Here is a 21,968-nt window from a genome sequence, read left to right as displayed (position 1 = left end):
CCTTAAGAGGGCGGATGGTGCTGCCCACATAACATTTTTTGCAAACGCATTCAATGATATACAGTACAAATCAAGTTGTGCAATTAATATTAGTCCTGATGGCATATCTTTCTCCTTTAGTGTCTAGAAATTCGCATGTTTTATGTTTAGCCCACCGGCACATAGAGCAAAACCCACATTTAAAGAAACCTGGGTTGTGTGCAGTAGCCAGGTATTGGTGATAGTGCCTCGTGGAATAGTGGGACTGAGCCTATTTCTTAGGGTCTTGCCCCTCCTGAAAGTGATCTGTGGATATTCACCTATGTATTCTTGAATGCCTTTGTCTGCTTTGAGAATGTTCCAATTTTTGGCGAGACTCCTGCAAATTGTTTGGTGTTGGCTATTGAAGTCAGTGATCATACGGATCACAGTGGGATTGTTCTTTGTGTCTGTTTTTTTCTTCTTGAGTGTGTCAGCTCTTTTGATTTTCTTAACCCGGTTGGTTTCTCTGCTCAGTAAATCTTCTGGGTAACCTGTTTTTTTTAAATGCACCTGCATTTCCCTCAGATTTTCATTAAAGTCTTTGTCATCAATGCAGTTCCTACGGGCTCTTAAAAATTCACCAAATGGAATGGTGTTAATCTGGTGAGGTGGATGGGCACTTCTAGCGTGAAGGATTGCGTTACATGCAGTACTTTTTCTAAAGAGTCTGCTGTGCAATTGGTTATTGGATACATAGATTTCCAAGTCCAGGAATTCTACTGTGTCTAGGCTGGATTCAATGGTGAAACGCATATCCCAGGTGTTGTGGTTCAAATGTTCGTGAAAATCCATCAATTGTTCCTGTGTACCAGACCAAATTAAAAGACAATTGTCTATGTATCTTCCCCAAAATACTATAGAGTCAACAAAAGTCGCACCTTTTGTGCCCCAAATCAGGTCTTTCTCCAGTGCACCCATGAACAAGTTAGCAAATGAAGGAAAAAATTTGGAACCCATGGCGACAACTTTAGTTTGTCTGTACCATGAGTTGTTGAACATGAAGACTTTGTTCTTCAAAATGAGTTCCATCATGGAAACAAGCATGTTCGTGTGTTGCCACACGATTCTTCAATTTTCAGTTCCTTTTAGACCCTCTTGTTTTACCTCCTTCCCCTTCTTTTCTTTCTGTTTTGGTTACTCTACAGACCTGCGGTTTACCACCCATTAACTTCAGGTAGGACACACGCCCTCGGGTATACAGAAGGACACTGAGCAGAATGTACTATTCCATTCAGCCGTTCGGGCTGTAGCTGTGTCTAAAGGCCCAATGGAGAATTGCATTGGACTCAATTTCACATTCAATTTTCTCAAAAACTACTGGAGGGATTTAAACCAAACATACAAAAGGCCCTGCAGCATACCAGTCCCTACCATTTTGCAAAATCTGGTGTAATTCTGTTGTGCCTTGTCAGAATGTCCTTATGGAAATTAACATGGGGAAAACATGTTTTAGGACCCCCCTTTTTTCTTGGCCCCCACTTGACGAATCCCCCTGAAACTTTCAGGGAAGCAGCGGAGCGCAGTGAGGCAAATATAAGGAAAATTACAGGCAGATCCCTCAATCGCTGCCAAAATTATGGTAACTAGGTCCTAATTATATATATATACCTACTGACAACCGCCAGTAGGAAATATATATATATATAATATATATAATATATATATATATATATATATATATATATATATATATATATATATATATATATATATATATATATATATATATTCACTGAAAAAACCATAGGTTAGAGACCATATATAGTTAGGAATTAGCATTTACAAAATCTTGAAAATTCAATGAAAAAACCATAGGTTATAGACCATATATAGTTAGGGATTAGCATTTAAAAAACCTTATTTTACTCACACAAAACCATTGAAATTCGCATATATAGTTAGTTGCACTAACTATATATCGCGCAATCGCAATCCACTGCTGATGATGTCACATATAACATCATTCATGACACGGTCAGTGACATCACTGATGACATCACTGATGACATCTCAAATGACATCACTCTTGACATCACTGATGACATCTCAAATGACATCACTGATGACATCACTGATGACATCTCAAATGACATCACTGATGACATCACTGATGACATCTCAAATGACATCACTGATGACATCACTGATGACATCTCATTTGACATTACTGATCACATCACTGATGATATCATTCATGTGATAATACGATGAACTCTTCAGACTCTAATATAACCTTAGATACACTCAGTGTAAACAGACACTCACAGACTGTCACTCATCCGTGGAGTTACTCACACACCTAGTCAGTCATGCAAAGAATCAATCACACCTCCATTTCCTCAACTATACAGTTATACACACCTTACTTATTCAAACATATACTAACACATATTTACTCTCTTATAGAATCCCTGATACAAGTTCACAATGATCCATACAGCCACTCACACATTCATTGGCTCTTATGCACAGTTATTTATATATGTCAACTCTCACATGTACTGTGTTTTACATATGTACTTACTTTGACATGTAGCACTGAGATATCCATTCACTCACCAATACACTCATGCACACAGTGAACCGCCCATACAGCTGTTTCCACATGCACTTTTGAACCCATACATCTAGTGAATCAACTGCTCACACATCTATGCACAGAGTCATACACCTCCCAGCCACCCACACACACACTCAGTCTCCCATACAAATACTTTGGCAACCAATCAATAACCCATATAGTTACTCATATAGCTACTGATCAACACATGCAGCAGTTTACAGAACAACAGACATAATGATGCACAAATTAAGACAGTTTAGTCACTAACCCAAGCACTCATTGAGAAACATTTAATCACTCACTCATACAGTCAGTCAAGCACCTACTAAATCCTTCATCCAGACACATATACATCCACTCATTCTTCAATATGTAAGACATATTTTAACTTTACAGAAACATACAGTCACTGGATGTTGTCATCAGTGATGTCATCAGTGATGTCATTTGAGATGTCATCAGTGATGTCATCAGTGATGTCACTGACCATGTCATTAATGATGTAATATGTGACATCATCAGCAGTGGATTGCGGGTGCGCAATATATACTTAGTGCAACTAACTATATATGCGAATTTCAATGGTTTTGTGTGAGTAAAATAAAAATTTTAAATGCTAATCCCTAACTATATATGGTCTATAACCTATGGTTTTTTCATTGAATTTTTAAGGTTTTGTAAATGCTAATTCCTAACTATATATGGTCTATCACCTATGTTTTTTTTCAGTGATTTTCAATGGTTTTTTAATCGCAAATATCAAAAGCTGTAAAATGTATTTTTCTTTTAAAGGAAAAATATATTTATATGTTTTTAATATATTCTTTTTATGCATCTGCCAAACCCTGACCTCTTAATAGTGCGCTGTGGTAGAAATGATTTGGGCACTATGACTGGGGTTGGTCTAGAAATGCTTTTAAAGGACACCTTTCATCAATTGATGACACTTTTTCCCCAAACTGCCTTGGTATATTCCAATATATGCCAAAGACAGAAATGGAACGGGTCCAACCAATTTTGTCCACAATTTGAGAAATCACGGAAACATGTGAATAAATCTGTTTCTGCTTACATGAGAGTCTTTAGAATGGGTTCAATAATCAACAATAACTTGCGTTACAACATGCAAGACATCTACAGAGGAGATGGTGTGCACTTGTCAGATGAGGGGAATAGAATATTCCTCCTGAATTTAAGACTGTGCATTGTAACCTACTTGAAGGTACCTAAATCAGCCACAGAACCCAATAGCTCTTTTCAGAGCTATCCTACATCTGATCATTCTAAACGTTTATCTTTTTCCACGTTTTTTCACTATTTTTCACCAAAGTACGCTCCCCGGTACGCTTACCGGTGCGCGTACCGGGCGCTCTCCACGCGATTTATTTTATTTATTTTTTGCCTATTTGAGCATCCTAAGCCCCCCTCAGAAAACCTAAAGGGTCAGGAAGTGTCTACCGTGCCCCCTTCTACCCATTCCGAACATTGTTTGCTCTCCATCTTGTGTCTCAATTCTACCGAAACACAAAATGGAGGACTCCCGTAACGCTGCCGGTACGCGTACCGGGGCGGGAACCGGTAAGCGCTCGATAAAAAAAGGTGGGAAAGTAATTTACAGAAAAACCACTGGAGACACTTTCATCAAATATAAAATAGGCCCTACTACATAGCAGTCCCTACCATTTACCCAAATTTGATGGAATTCCATTGAGACATTTATGCTGTAGGCCTGACTAAATATCCTGAGGTAAATTACATGACAAAAACACATATGAAGTGTTAGAATTGGCAACAAATTAAAATGTTACTTTCATTTTCTACTAATATTTCATGACATTGGATTGGTTATGTACCTGAATATATATAAAGAAAGAGAGAGAAACACAGACATTTGACTACTACTTCCTGAAGTACATTTCAAGAGCATTTTCACTGACAACTTAAACTTCTTTTTGAAAGGTAAGATGTTATTTTTAAAATTTGAAAGGAGAACTATGTTATGCTAATTTGGGAAAACGTTTTCAGATAGTTATATACTGTCCCTCTGTAAGAGTTTGAGATTGAGATAGTCTTCTCTGTTTTAATTATGGATTGAGTTAGGCTTCTCTGGTATAATTATTAATTTACTTAGGCTTCATCACAGGCACTTTTTAATAGTTCTACTTCCTGCCTGAAACCATACAGTGCCCAAAGATAACTTCACTGTTAAAAACTCACAAGTACCTGTTTTTAATTAAACCCAACAGTGCCCTATCTCAACTGATATATTTATTTTTTATGCAATTTACAGCAAGAAAATGGAAGCACAACAGAAAGAAAATAATATTTCCTTTCAAATTAAGATTGAAAACAATCCTAAGGAAGAAAATGAAGAAATTGAGTTTTTGGATGACACTTTAGACCAAGAATTAATTAAATGTGTTGAAGAATGTGAATCATGGAATGAAAAGGAGGACATTCCAGATGAATTAATGTTACAAATTCTTTTAGATTTTGAAAAAAAGAGGTGTGCGGAGGCGGTGAAGTCTTTTCTGGAGTTTGGCCGGGGTTCGCGCATAGAGAGCATTGCGGTAGTTCAGACTGCTGCTGATGAGGGCCTGGGTGAGCGTTCTTGTGGTTCCGGTGGGAATCCATTTGGAGATCTTGCGAAGCATGCGGAGGGTGTTGAAGCAGGAGGAGGAGACGGTGTTGACTTGCTGGGTCATTGATAGGGATGAGTCTAGGATGAACCCCAGGTTGCTTGCATGGTTGGTGGGTGTCGGTGCAGCTCCCAGCATGGCCAGCCACCAGGAGTATTCCCAGGTGGAGGGGGTGGAGCTGAGTTTGAGGAGCTCCGTCTTGTCCGAGTTTAGTTTCAGGCAGCTGTTCTTCTTACATTCAGCGATGGCCTTCATTCCTTTGTGAAGGTTGGTTTTGGCAGTGGGGGGTGGTCCTTGGTGAGGGAGAGGATGAGCTGGATGTAGTCGGCATATGAGACGATGTTGAGGTCATGCAAACGGATGCTGTTGGTAAGCGGTGCCAAGTAGACATGAAAAAGGTCGGGCTGTGGCTGTGATCTTGGTGGCTTTGGATCGGAATGGAGGGAGGCGGCCTCTCTGGCTTCTGCCGGTGAGAAAGGAGGTGATCCAGTCCAGTGCTTTGTCATGGATTTCTGCGTTGTGGAGGTGTGTTCATAAGGTGTGGTGGCAGCCGATGTCGAAGGCGGCCGAGAGGTCCAGGAGGATGAGGGCCGCAGTTTCACCATTGTCCAGCAGGGTCCCGATGTCATTGGTGGCAGCAATGAGGGGGGTTTTGGTGCTGCGGTTGCTGTGGAATCCATATTGGGACAAGTCCAGGATGTTCTTCTTCTGGAGGAAGTGGGTAAGTTGTCTGTTGACCATCTTTTAGATGACTTTCATTGGGAACGGAAGCAGGAAGATGGGCTGGAATTTCTTGAGGTCCTTTGGGTCTGCCTTGGGTTTCTTAAGTAGGGTGTTGATCTCGGCGTGTTTCCACCTCTCTGGGAAGGTGGCCGTCTCGAAGGAGCTGTTGAGCTGACACACTAATGGAGGCAATCACAAACCCACTGAGACACTCATGTACCAACTCAGATACTTATGCACCCACTCACAGACGCACTCAGACACTCACGCACCCTCTCACACAACCAGTCCAGTGAGATACTTATGCAGCTACTACCTGCTTCACTCAGACACTTACACACCCACTCACAAACCCATTGAGACTCTCACTTTTACGCCCACTGAGAAACTCATGCACTGACTCACATTCTCACTCTCAAAGGTTAGAGATTCCTGTTATAAAATAGATTTAAACATTTAGAAATTCACAAAAAAGAGAAAGGTTACAGGGACATTATATTTAGGAAATAGAATTATAAAAAGCTTAGAAATTCATTGAAAAAAACAAAGGTTACAGGGGCAGTATAGTTAGTTCCAGACTTCACTCAAACAAAACCAGTGAAATTCAATTGTTATAGTTAGCTGAGCTAACTCTAACTTGTGCTGCCACAATTCACTGCTTATGACCTCACCTATTACATCACTCATGATATGGTCAGTGATATCACTGATAACATGATGAATGACATCACTGATGATTATCCACAGGACCCATACAATCACTCACCCATATACTCAATCATATACCAACTTACATTTACCCTTATTCATCCATAGAGCTATTCTCACACACACATACAGCCACTCACAGAGCCACTCACTTACCCTTACAGCCATTTACACAGTCATGCATTTACTCAACACCCACTCATATACCCATGCTGCCATTCACACCTGAAGATACTCATCAATACAGGCACTCACACATCCTACAGTTACCTCCAGTAAGTCCCACACAGTAGGATTGCTAAGAGGTCTTCATAGGCCACACCCCCTTTCATCACCACTCTTTAAACGTGCCTGCTGGTGCACTACTAGTTGGGGGATGAAGTCCACTTTACCTGAGGCCCTTGGTCGCCAAGAAGCCTTCCTGATACCTCCTGTAAGACCTATGCAGCGGAATTCCTGAGGCCAGCCTAGTTTCTCCACCACTCTGCAAACACGACTGCTGGTTAAAACACCATAGAAAGTCAATGAAAAAAACACAGGTTTCAGAGACATTATAGTTCAAAATTAGCATTCAAGAACCTTAGAATTTCACTGACAAAAAGTAAAACCACAGGTTTCAGGGACATTGTAGTTAGGAATTAGCATTTGAAAAACTTTCAAAATTCACAGAAAAAAACAAAGGTTACAGAGACGTTATAGTTAGGCTGATATTTCACTGGTACAAAATCAGAGAAATTCTGCTGTTATAGTTAGCTGTACAAACTATAATTTGAGCCCTCACAATGCACTGCTGATTATGCCACATATTACATCACTAATGGCATGGTCAGAAACATCACTGATGACGTCTCGAATAACATCACTGATGACATCATCTAGTGACTGTGAGTGTTTCTAAAAAGGTTAAGAATGTTTTATATATATATATACACTTATACACCAAGGCGTATTGAAGAATGAGTGGGTGTATGAGTATTGGTATAGATGATTCAGTGGGTGCGTGAGTGACTGTATAAGTGAGTGATTATATGTGTCTCATTGAATTTATGGATGAGTGAATGATCTGTGTAATGTCTGTATTAAGCATGGGCGGAAAATCCGTTCCACTCGCGGATTTTGCGGATTTTCAGTAAATTCGCAATCCGCGAACGCTCGCGAATTTACCGAAAATCCACAAATACGCTCGCAGCGGATTGTTTTTTCTTGGTGATACAATTTTGCGGCGTGCAGTGTAAGTTCGCAATTGCGAACATGTAGGTGCTGCGGGCAGCAACAATCTCGCACTTGCGAAATTACAAAAATTGCAATTCTGCACAAGAAATCCACGAGCAAGCAGCATAGACCTTCTGAAAATGATGATTTTTATGAGAATAACTCCTCAGGTTGACATTTGCCTGCCCTTTTTTGGATTTGAGGCCTTATGACTTTCTTTGGATCACTTTTGGATTAGAAATCAACTTTCACAAGTAAGCTTGTTTGGGGCATTACAGTTGCTGTAATGCTGTTCTGCAGAAAAACGAGTTATGCTAAACTGAAAGCACTCAGCAGGTGCAAAAGTTCAAATTCATCATTAGTAACCATTCCCTGTAGTGCTTCCTGACTGGGGCCCCTCTAGAGTTCAGTTGCTAGTTGCAGCAATTGTATGACCCTGCTCTGACCCTCACAGCCGGATCATAGAATCGCTACAAGTAGGCCACAAAGGTCCTGGAAAAAAAAATTGCACTGCAACAGAAAGCAAATTACAGATAAGGAAGCAGGTGCCAGACTGGAATTTTAAAACAGTGACACATTAATAAATCAACCCCAAATTAATTCATGTCAGTTGAAGCAGGGCAGGTGTGCTTGCTTTTTCCCCCCATAATCTGCAGTGATGATGAACCAGAGGGTGGCATTGATGTACCAGAGGGTGGCATGGGTGAAACAGAGGGTGGCAGGGGTGAAACAGAGGGTGCTGGGAACCTGTGATGATGAACCAGACATAGAAACAACATAATCGTGACCGTTGCGAGCCGACATGTAAGTTCGCAATTGCGAACTGGTACAAAATCCTCGCGAACTGGCAGAAATCCTTGCGAACACAAAAAAAAATCTGCAAATTCGCGAGAATTCGTGGATTTTGCGGATTGCGAATTCCCAAATTTGCAAAATTCGTGAACGCCAGATTTGCAAAATTCGCCCATGCTTAGTCTGTATCAGTCTGTCACTTGGTGTGTAAGTGGCGGCATGGGTTAGTGAGTAGCTACATGAGTGTCTATATGGGTTATTGATTGGTTGTCTGAGTCCCTGTATGGGTGCCCAAGTGTCTGTGTGGCTTGGTAGGGGTATGTGACTCCCTACATGGATGTGCGAGTGGATGATTCACTAGATGTATGGTTTGATGACTGTATCTGCGAGGAGCTGTATGGGTGAATGTGTGTGTGAATGGCTGTTTCGGTAAGTGAATGGATGTCTCTGGTTTATGGGTTGGTAATGCATATGTGTAAGGCAGTATATGTGAGTGTTGGAGTATATAAGTGACTATATGTGAGAATGAGTGATTGTGAGAGTGTCTGTATGGATGAGAGTGTGCTTGTGTTAGGGATTATATAAGAGCGTAAGTATGTGTTAGATCTGTATAAATAAGTGAGGTGGAGTGTGTGTATAACTATACAGGTTAGTAAATGGCAGTTTGATTGACTCTTTGGGTGAGTGACTAGGTGTGTAACTCTATTGGTTAGTGGCAGTGTGTGAGTATCTGTATCAGTGTATGAGTGCATATCAGTGACTGTATTGGTGAGTGATTGCATATATGAGTGGCTGTATGGGTGAGTGAGTGGATGTGTGTGTAGACCCATGAATCAGTGAGTGGGTATGTTCTAACTGGCATTTGTGTGTCTATGGTTTCGAGAATAGTAGTCTGTATTTTAGAATGGGTATATGAAAGGTTATATTAGGGTGTGAGTAGGTGAATTAATCAGAGATTATGTGGAGGATGTCATCAGTGATGTCACTGACCATGCCATTAGTGATATAATATGTGAATTCATCAGCAGTGCATTGCGAGGGCGCGAGTTATAGTTAGTTCAGCTACAAAACTAAAAAAAATCTAAAAATGATATTGATAATGTTTGAAATATTTAAACAATATTAGGAAAATAATTGATTTGAGTCTGGGATTCATAGATATACTTTTCCCACTCCAGTTTATGCAACAGTAGTAAAAGCGTAGGCTTTTAAGAGGCGTTACATTTACTATTCTCACTCCAAACAGGTCAGCATTAGGGAAGTATTGGCTTAGGAGGGACAAGATATACTATTCCCACTCCAGTCTGTGCAACAGTATTGAAAGCATTGGGTTTTTGAGGGGTAAGAATTACTGTTCCCACTCCAGTTTATGCAACAGTAGGGAAAACATCTTAATTTCGGAGGGGTTGACCACTCCAGTCTAAGCAACAGTAGGGAAATTCATTTACTTCAAACACATTTCATATTTGAATAACACTAATAATTTTGAACAAATATAAAACTCTGAACATAAACATTACTAATTAACAAAAAAAAGATTAAAACATCTACATGATTATTAAACAATGTAATATTTAATTATCAATTTGTATTTTTATTTACGTATTTATTTATGTATTGTTTAACTTCCCACACAATCCCCCTACAGATCTAGCAGCCAACACTAACATATAACTAATAATAAAAAAGAAATAACACAATTTAATAAATAATAATTTTGGGAAATTAATTTTTACTTAATTATGTTCCACCCTAAACCCCTACAATCCTAAGAAACTGAAACTAGAACTAAAATAAATCAGTATTGCATTATTCTTTATATATTACTTAATTACAATCCCACCCCATATTCCTTCAAACTCAACAGTCCATACCTAAACTATAACCACAGTATAAAAATATGACACAATTTACATAACTAATAATCAATTAAATAATGAAAAATACATAAATAAATAATTGGTAATTGTTGCTTATTTAACTTCCCATCTATGCCCCCACCAACTCAGTATCCCACACCTTAAATACAACTAAAAGTTATTATTACACAATTTACATGATTAATAATCAATTAAATAATAAATAATACATAATAATAGTTAAATAGTTATTACTTAATGAACGTCCCAACCTATACTCCTTGAAACCCAGCAGCCCGTATCTAAAGTATAACTAAAAGTTATAATTATTATACTATTTACATTGTGATTAGAGGTACAAGTGGCTGGGGGCGTGGCTAAGCCGAGCAGCATAATAATGGGGCTCTGCTGGCAGAGCACATAATCCGCATGTAATCCGAGGCCTGGCGTAAGATCCATGCATAAAATATAGAAGGCGCTGACCGACTTACCCTTGGGTGATAACTTGCGGGGCTCCGAGTGGGGAAATCCGGCTGGAAGAGGTGAGACTGGCGGAGGCTCTAGGGGCCTTCAAAACAACTCGCTGATGCGGGGGAACACAGAGGAACTGCAATCCCTAATGAAGTGAGCCTGGGCCCCCGTCATGCTGCCGCACGAACCACTTGCTCCGGGAGCGCAGTCCGGACTGGAGCGGCATAAGAGAACGACCACAAGAGGAGGTTGACACAGTGGAGACATTGCGCTGGGCATGTGCAGGACTGCGCAAAAGAGCAACGCTAGACATACTATATGCTCCTACGATGCAGGTGGTAGGTCACCCCACTGGGAGAGCGCAGGGGACGAGAGAGAGCGGGACAACTTAAGATTGGCAAAGGCAAGGACCTATTTCCTGCAGACACCTTCTTGACGTTGGAACAAATGTGCGGACAGACCCCCCCAACAGCTGCAGATATGCTCCTATATTTCCAGTTGCATTCTTCTTGCAGGCCATAAATTGATTACCCACATATATAATGTAACGCAAAGCGAATCCCCACTAATCATCCCTGAGGCTAAAGCAGGGTGGGAGACAGAGACTGACACAAGCATTTCAGATGACCAGCGGAAGTCGATCTGTGGGCTGCTGCGGTTATTATCCTCCAATTACAGGCTACGATTAATCCACTTTAAATATATCCACCGCCTCTATCGAACGCCGATGCAATTGCACAGCATGGGGTTGGCTTCTGATGACTGCTGCTGGCGATGTGGGAACACACAAGTGAACTTCTTACATATGGCATGGCACTGTCGGCCGGTGGACAATTTCTGGCTCCGCACATTACATTACATACTGGGCATAAGCTACCTTGCACGCCGCTGCCGGCGTTTCTGGGCGACAGCACTGACATTCCACCTAAATGCAAGAGGCTGACTACAATGTTAATAATCATAGCGAAATTCAAAAGTCATCATTCAATGAAGAGCGCCACGACCGCCGACCGCGAAACATTGGATAATTAGTGTCACACATTGTAAAACACAACTAGAGACATACTGGGAACAGATGCCAATGAGATTCCGCCCCGATATTTCTGGGAGCCGTTTGTAAACTGGCTAAATACTGTGGAGGTGGGCGAACTTTAGCGAGCACACATAGCACATAGGCCCCTCCCTGGAGCAAGAATCTGAGATCCCACCGCAAACTATTACACCAAAGTTAGAATTGGGATTTTGTTGGCTGACCAGACATGATGATTGTGTACTGTACTGCTATTGATCATATTTGATATATGTTAAATCTGTTATGGCAGGCCGTAACAATATGACCTGTAGACTGCATGTTGATTGTCTTGCTGAATGTCAAAGTTTTTTGTTCTTTTTTGTGTTTTATAAATGCAAATAAAAATACTTATAAAAAAGAGCTACAAGTGGCTACCTTTAGAGGTTGAAGATAACTGGGAACTGAGTAGAACTCTGTGGGACTGCAGGTAATTGGGATATTTTGTGACATGGAGGTGCAGATGTGAACAAACTGGTGTGGGTTGGAAAAACAGGGGAGAACCAGTAAAGGACATTGCTGGTGGATCCCATTTGAGACTCCAGCTGGTGTGTGAGGTTGGGGTGATTGACTGTGTTGAAGGCAGCTGAGAAGTTGCATTGACATAAGTAATTGCACCACCTGCATATATGACAAAAGTATATGCCTGCCAAGACACCACTGTATTCTGGATGGACTTCAGTTTAAAGAAAGTGCAGAAATAGATGGTAAGGAAAAGTGTCTTTGCCATGTAATCACACATATTTGTATATATTAATAAGTCTCCCTAAAGTATGTTTTGCAGGCCCACAAGACATAGGGTCTCATTACGATGTTGAGTTGAATTTCCTCTGCCCGACATTGTCTCGATCAAGGGACCTACTGACACCCGGTCGGCAGTCCAGACTGATTAGGGTTGGTCGTATGCCTATTCTTTACAATGAGAGGATGTATTGGGCCAGAATACATGCTCCTACTGTAAAATAGAAGGTGCATTACATCTCTGCACCCACGGCAGGCCCCTCAAAGTGCCTGCCCTGGGGTGCAGGGATCAATAGGGCATCACCATAGGTTCCCTCTTGGCCTCCAACCGGGAGCCGTGTACCAATGGGTGCCCTGCTGGTGGTCCCCAAAGTCGAGTTCCAACAGCCTTCTGTGTCAGAAAGGCCAGGACAGTGTGGGTGTCAAACTCCAACATTGTAGTCCTATGGGCAAAAAGAGCCGTCCTTGGGATTATTGACAGCATTCTGGCTGGTGGACGGGCCCACCAAGCCAGTCGGAAGACAGTCAGAATGACCAGTAGGATTGCTTTCCGATCACCTTCTTCGATGGCAAAAACCCCCACGAGGAACCCCCTTCCACCGCTCCCAGCAGCACGCAGCCGACACTTGACAGCTTGACTGCCCGCAGCTTCGAAGACACTCTGAGGATAGTGAATACCACCCACTCTGGGGCCCCCATGGACCCCTGCCCCACCACATCTACTGCAAAGCCGCAGACATCGCCCAAGCTTGAACGTATCCTCAAACGCTCCTTCGAGACAGCCTCCTTCCCTGATTATTGGAAACACGCTGAGATCAAACCCCCCAGAAAAAACCTTCAGCGGACTCCACCAACCTCACGAATTTCAGACCGATCTCCCTACTCCCTTATCCAGCCAAAGTCACGGAAAAAGTCGTCAACAGCCAACTTGCCACCTTCATAGAAAAAAACATCCTCAACTCCTCCCAATCAGACTTTAGGAAGAACCATACCGCACTCCTCGCAACAACAGACGAGATCAGCGCCCTCCTTGACAGAGGACAGACCATGTCCCTCATTCTCCTTGACCTTTCTGCGGCCTTCGACACTGTCTCTTACAGCACCCTAACCCGCAGACTCCACAACACGGGAATCCGGAACAAGGTCCTTGACTGGATTCTCTCTTTCCTCTCCAGTAGAATGCAACGAGTCAGACTCCCTCGGTTCCTATCATAACCGACTACAACCTCCTGCGGAGTCCGCCAAGGATCCTCCATCAACCTGGCCCTGTTCAACATCTACATGGCCACACAAGCATCCATCGTCAAAGCACCCGGACTCAACATCACATCGTACGCAGACGACACCCAACTCATCCTCTCCCTATCCAACGAACCCAACATCACTAAGCGCAATTTTCAAGATGGCATGGAAGCCGTCGCCAGATGGATGAAGAACAGCTGCCTTAAACTCAACACGGACAAAACTGAGATTCTCATCACGGGCCAACACCCCAATGCCTGGAACGACACCTGTTGGCTCCCCGCCATCGGAGACGCCCCCACCTTCACCCCCAAGGACAATGCATTTAACCTCGGAATCATCCTGGACTCCAAACTCAAAATGGACTGCCAGGTCAACGCCATTACCTTCTCCTGCTACCACACCCTCCCCCTACTCCGTAAGACCTTCAAATAGATCCCCTGAACACAAGAAAACTGTCAAACACGCCCTCATCAGTCGCAGACTGGACTACAGCAATGCACTTTATGCGGGGATCAACAAGAACCTCACCAGCAAAGTCCAGATCATCCTGAACGCTGCCGGTAGACTAGTCCTCAACCTACCGCACAACTACCACATCAGCCAGCACCTTCGGGCCCTATACTGGCTCCCTGTCGAGAAGAGAATTACGTTCAAGCTTCTCACCTACGCGCACAAGGCCCTTCACAGCACCTGACCCACCAACCTGAACCACTGTCTTGTGCTCCACGCTCCCCAGCACTCCCTCCGCTCGGCCCAGCTCTCCCTTGCAATAGTACCTCAGATCAAGAAAAGCAGAACAGGAGGGCGCTCCTTCTCCCTCCTCACGGCCAAGGCATGGAACACCCTCCCTCTCCACCTGCAACAGACGACATCACTCCATAAGTCCCCAAAAGACCTCAAAACCTAACTCTTCGATGGAACTCAGTGAACCTCTGGAATCTGCAGACCCCCCGCACCCTCTCCTCCAGTGCCATTGGACCCGTTCCTCGTGAGTAGCTTGCGCTATATAAAAGCCTGATTGATTGATTGAATGAGGCAGTCAGAAAGGAATTCAACCGACTTAATAGGATGCGGTCGGAAAAGGCTTCAACTGTCGGTTGGAGCCTTTTCCAACCGCATCGTAATCGGCCCGATAGTGTTTAATAGATAATGCGAAGCACAGCTTATTTTGGAAAAGTGTGCCCTCTCAGTCAGTGAAGGTCTAACACTTATTTCACTTTTTAGGTTCAGCTACATATTCCATGAGGCAAAAATAGGTGTGATTAAAATATGTAATATTTCATATTGGTATTTCATACTTAATTTTCAAACTCCTATTCACTGGTGAAATCTGATTTTGATGACTTGAGCGGAAAACTAACCTTATGAAAATGTACTTGTGGCTGCAAGAGACAGAACTGATAGTGCTCCGAGGTCTTTGTCAACCTCAAACTGTTGTTTTTCTATTGGCCAGTACTGTTTAATAAAAAAAATCACAACTCTGGTTCCCTTTACCCTGTTCTGATGATCTTTGGGTCTTTTCACTCATTAAAGCATTTTCTATTTTCTGGCATTGGTTTGGGAATTTTATTGTGTTGCTTTTTTGTCATTGTAATTATTGTTAGTGCTTGAACTTAAGATGCATTTTTCTGGGGATTTTCTGCTGCTTATGCCAGAGCTACCAGGGTTAGAGCAGAGATTATCCCTGAATTGGGGTTTGACTTTATCAGATTGTGTTTTTTAAGGTGAGCAGTATCATCCTCTCCAAAATAAATAGCCCAGTTTTTGACAGTTCATAAATTAAAAACGTCTCATTGTGTATACGATATTGGATGTGTGTTCAGTATTAACCTTTGGAGATTTTAAGGCAAAGCAAGGAGAAGGCTATATTTGCAAAACACTTATGTTTTAAACTTCAACATTTGCAAGAGGAAGGCCAATTGAGATTGTAAAGTCATATACATATGTGGCATCCTATTTGATAATAAAGTCTTGTTTAAAAGCTGTTTTATCGTATTAAAAGCAATATTTACTTTTAAGTCATTATGAGATTCTCTAAACTTCCAATCATATGAACAACTTCTCCATGTTATCGGAGTCAAGTTGCTCCTGACTATTTCCTATGGCTCTCCTGTCATCAAGGTAAAGGATGTCAAACTATTGAACCTATTGATAATAAAGCCACACGAGCCTGTCTTTAAAATTCCAAAAGCTATTGGTCAAGCCGAAATACGTTTGGAATTTGAACTCCGAAGACAAATCATAGTGACGTTCTTGACGTGTATGCATTATTTGTTTCAATCAGAAGCTGGCTCCTTAACAAATAATTGCTGGTATGAAATACATCATTCTCAAAACCCTGGAGCTTGGGAATCTTACCTGTCAGAGTGCTTCCAAAGCTTTGATTTAAAGACAGGGGGGCATATTATCAAGGGGGTTTATCTCCGCTTTTTTGGCTTTAAAAGCCAAGAAAGCGGAGATAAAATTACCTCCCTATTACCAAGCTGTCGCTAACACCAGTTAGTGACAGCTTAAAGGAGATAGCGACCATCTTGGGCCCCGCTTTGCATGTCAGTGATATTTATCACTAATGACATGCAAAGTGGGCGTGCCAAGATGTTTGCGACTGGAAACAGTCCCTAACATCGCTATCTCCTATTACCAACTTTTGGAGATATTCATTCTAAGCGCGAATATCTCCAAAAGCTAACACCTACCCTGAGCAGTTCTTAGCCATGTTATCCAATGGGAGGTGGATAACATGGCTAAGAGCATTTGCTCGATAATGCATGAATATCGCTGACTTTTCAGCGATATTCATGCATTGCAGCAGTTTTTTATCGCATTTGCGATAAACCTTGCTAATAGCAAGGTTTATCTGCGATAAAAATCGCCGATGTGCGGCGATATTTTTTGTCTCTAAACAAGTTAGAGACAAAAATTATCGCTAGTTGTTGGTAATATGCCCCAGGGTTTCCTGATATGAATAAGCCCAGTTTTAAAGAGAAAGATAACTCCTTCATCGTTGATAAGGAGGCCTTTAGCTGCAAAGAAGCATGCCTGGAAGGTGATAAATTATCATCAGAGACTTGAAATTCAGCTTTATTTGACGACCTTTTTACCATCACTTATGAGAAATACATTTCTAAAATTGTGTTTGAGCAGATATCTCACTTAGTATGATTCTCCAAAATGGATCCAGCAATGGTCATTTAGAGACTGTAGACTGTGCAGGCTTTTGCAAGTAACTCTATTGCATTTTGTATGTGTCTGCCCAAACTTTCCTACTGCAGGTCACATACTGTTGAGGTCATCATTTCTCGATGCTGACGTTAGATTTGTCTGCCAGGCTCTCATATTATGTTTATCTGGTGCTTCAATTACATTGACTTGTCAGTTGATATAGTTTTTCACGATGGCAGAAAGAATGTCTGTATCTATACCATTAGACATTTGCTTCTTCCTCTGTGTGGGTAGGTCTTCATTTTGGGATAATAGGAGCTATACTCCCTTGGAAACTGTTGATGTGCAAAGTTTTAATTACAGTGCAAGAATGTTTATTGTTCTATAATAAGTATTAACCTTTTTTATACTTTTCTTCTATGTTTGGTCGGGTTGAGGTATTTCTTAGGACAACATTTTTGGCATTCCCCCCCCCCCCCCCCCCCAAAATTAATTTGTCTGCGCCTGAATAAGGTCATAGGCTTTCTCAATTGAGGACACAAATTGAATATTATCACATTGGCACTTTTACATGTGCATTTGGGGCTAGGATAATGTCAGCTTTATTTTTATCCTGATGAATTATACATGTATTGGCTGTAACTGACCTGTCAAACGGATCACTGAAACAATATCGATGGCAAAAATATAGAACTATAAAAATATCGAGTAAAAAATATAGAATGCCAAAATATCGACTTCATATCTCCAAACAGGTAAATAAAAAACATATTGAATCAAAAATATCGTTTTAAAAAATACAGATAGTCAAAATATCGAATTTTTAAATAGTTAAAAGAAATTTAAAATTAATGAAATAATAAATATAGCTAACTTAAACATACTTAAAATACTTAAATACCATTGAAATTAATAAATAATATTAATAAAAAGGTTTTGTTAATATATATATATATATATATATATATATATATAAATATATATATATATATACATATATATATATATATATCCGCAGAGAACGCTGTCAAATCCTTTTTACAGAGACAACAAGTTGAGACCCATTTTGCATTTCACGGTGAATTTTATTTAGCGTCTCACACCCAACGCGTTTCGCAGCCTCCGCCGCTTGATCACGAGTGAGTTCAAAGTGTAAACAATAAAGTTATATACAAGTGAAAAAACAATTTTCATCATGTGACCTTGGATTGATAGTGAAAACATTCTTTCTCATACTCGGTCATTTGTGATAAATCATTCCATCATAAATAAATTGTGTTAAATCACACTTTTACATTCCCGATAAAATATCCGTCTCATTGATATCATTCTCGACTATTTTGGCGAACGTTTGAACTCAGGGACTACAAGTCCCATAATCCCTTAACCAATTGCATCAAAGGCTGGGTTCAGGTTACACATATCGCCCCAGTGGGCTTATTGTCATAGTGTCTGTAATTACATCGGGATCATTGAGTCTCTTTCTCCACATAATTACGTGGCCTGTGTAGCATCCGCTACCCTTCATTAATCATTGAGCCCAAGTGGGCTTTTATAAACAATGCTTTTCTACCCAATAACACAGCACATCACATGTCATAGTTCATAATTTCGCAATTCAGTTGACAGAAATTAAAGAAAATACCGCCCCAGTGGGCAAAATCAAATCTATGATCAGTAAGGGCCTCTGATAACCATTTTCCATCTCCCAGCCTGTAGTGTCATTTTAATGTGAGCCTTTAATATTCAGGAATGTTTAAATCTTCATTGACCTGCGAAAAATGAGAGAGCAACCCATTAAAATGTATACTTATGATAGATCATTTAAAATTCTAATTTTCAATATACTTGTTTATGCAGCTATATAAACCAATTTCAATAAAACAACTCTGGACTTCTTATCAACCAAGATGGACCGCTAGTGCCTCATCTCTATTGTGCCCTGATGGGAACATTGTTTGATATTTAATTATCATTCTAGACTCCATTTGTCTCAGTTCTTTCAACCTGTCACCTCCTCTTTCTCTTCGCGGTATACAATCTAATACCACAAAAGATAAGAGGCTTGAGTTCTGCTTATGTTCTTTGAAAAAATGTCTTGCAATAGGGTATTGCATGTCATGGTGGTTAATTGCCCTTAGGTGCTCTAAAACTCTTTTCTTAGCCTTGTGCAGCGTACTGCCAATGTAGTGCAAATTACATGGGCACCTAAGGGCATACACCGCATACTCCGTCTCACAGGATACATGTTTTTGAATTTTGAAGGGACTGCAATTGGCTGAAAGTTTAACAGATTTGCAATTGGCACTATATCTTCAGGCTTTGCATTTCCCACAGATAAAAAACTCTTGCACTTTTCCACTTGCCATACTCATTTGTTTAGGCAACATTGCCGGACTGACCATATCTTTAATTGATTGCGCTCTTCTGAATGTTATTTGAGGCAAACTACTTATTGCTTTCTCTAAATCTGGGTCTGTTCTCAATATATTCCAATGTTTCTCCAGACATTTTCTTATCTCACATGCCTTATTACTGTACGTAGTTACAAATCTTACTTTTTCTTCAGAGGGAATACTCTCTCTGATCTTGAGTAAATCAGTTCTCTCTCTTGTTTCCACTTTACTGCAAGCCGTAGCTATGCATTGATTACTGTATCCCCTCTCTTTGAATCGTTTGACCATGATTGTACTCTCATTCTTATACCCTTTGATCGTGCTACAATTTCTTTTTGCACGTAATAGTTCTCCATAAGGAATACTTTGCACCAGACTATTTGGGTGACAGCTTCGGGCATGCAGAATGCTGTTGCCTGCTGTACTTTTATGGTGTAGGGCTGTTTCAATCTTTCCATTTTCAACTTCAAGCATCACATCCAAGAATTCCATTCTTTTTGAGCTGATTTGATAGGTAAATTTCAAATTCAGCTCATTTATATTCAGGATTTCAATGAACTTCTCTGCTTCTTCTTTTGTACCCTCCCATATACAAAAGACATCATCGATAAATCGATTCCAACTTATATATATATATATATATATATATATATATATATATATATTTATATATATATATACAGAATTTATAAAAAATACACAATATATTTACCATAGGATATCGAGAGCGTTAAATTTACTATTACCACTCCAGTGACTGCAACAGTAGAAAAAACAATGGATAGCGTAGCAGTAAAAATTACCATTCCCGCTCCAGTTGGTGCAACAGTAGGGAAAGCGTTTGATAGCGGGAGGGTAAAAATTACTATTCCCCCTCCAAAGAGTGAGACAGTAGGGAAAGCGTTGGATAGCGTAGGGGTAAAAATTACTATTCCCACTCCAGTGAGTGCAACAGTAAGGAAAGCATTAGATAGTGTAGGGGTAAAAATTACTATTCCCACTCCAGACATTGCAACAGTAGGGAAAGCGTTGGATAGCGTAGGGGTAAACATTGCTATTCCAACTCCAGTGAGTGCAACAGTAGGGAAAACATTGGATAGCGTAGGCATAAAATTTACTATTCCCATTCCAGTGAGTGCAACAGTAGGGAAAGCATTGGATACCAGGAAGGTAAAAATTACTATTCCCACTCCAAAGAGTGCAACAGTAGGGAAAGCGTTGGATAGCGTAGGGGTGAAAATTACTATTCCCACTCCAGAGAGTGCAACAGTAAGGAAAACGTTGGATAGCGTAGGGGTAAAAATTACTATTCCCACTCCAGTGAGTGCAACAGTAGGGAAAGAGTTGGATAGCAGGAGGGTAAGTAAATACTTCATATATAAATAAAAATAAATTAAATATTAACACCAATTACAGATTAATTAAAATAATTAATACTTGTATGTAATATATTAATTAATCAATTAAAAATACAAATACAAATTAATTATTAAAAATAATTACTACTAATACAAATTTTTTACCAATTAACAATAAATTAATTAACAATTAAAAAATATTTAAAAATTTGAATTTAAAAATTGAATTACTTACAATTAAATTACTTCCCACCCTATTCCCCTATAAACCCACAACCCACAACAGAAAATAAATTAATAAGTTTAACATAATTATCAATTAATAAAATAATTAAAATTAATTACCCATTATATTTTAATGAAATACCAATTAATAATTCATTAACAATTAATTCAAAATAAATGCAAATAAATAAATTAACATATTTATTTATTTATAATTAAATTACTTCCCACCCTATTCCACTATAAACCCACAACCCGCTACAGAAAATACATTACTAAAATTTACATAATTATCAATGAATCAATTAAAAATAATTAACAATTAATAATTAATTAACAATTAATTCAAAATAAATACCAATAAACAAATAACATATTTAATTAATTATAATTAAATTATTTCCTACCCTATTCCCCTATAAACCCAGAACCCGCTACAGAATTATTTTACGCAAAAATTAAACACCATAAAAAAATTTATTAATATACATAATAACATAAATATACACTTTTCAAACATATACTAACATTTAAAAAACACTTTAAAAATTGATATTAACTTACTTACCTCAAATTCGATATTTTTGTAGTTTATATTCTGTCCATTCTATATTTTTGTAGTCTATATTCTTTCCATTCTATATTTTTGTTGTCTATATTCTGTCCATTCTATATTTTTGTTGTCTATATTGTGTCCATTCGATATTATGTCCATTCTATATTTTTGATTAGATATCAATGCTATCCTATTCGATATTTTTGTAGTCTCTATTCTGTCCAGTCG

This window comes from Lissotriton vulgaris, chromosome 3_1, assembly GCF_964263255.1.
Source record: "Lissotriton vulgaris chromosome 3_1, aLisVul1.2, whole genome shotgun sequence".
In the NCBI taxonomy this organism is placed as follows: domain Eukaryota; kingdom Metazoa; phylum Chordata; class Amphibia; order Caudata; family Salamandridae; genus Lissotriton; species Lissotriton vulgaris.
This window is presented reverse-complemented; position numbering follows the sequence as displayed.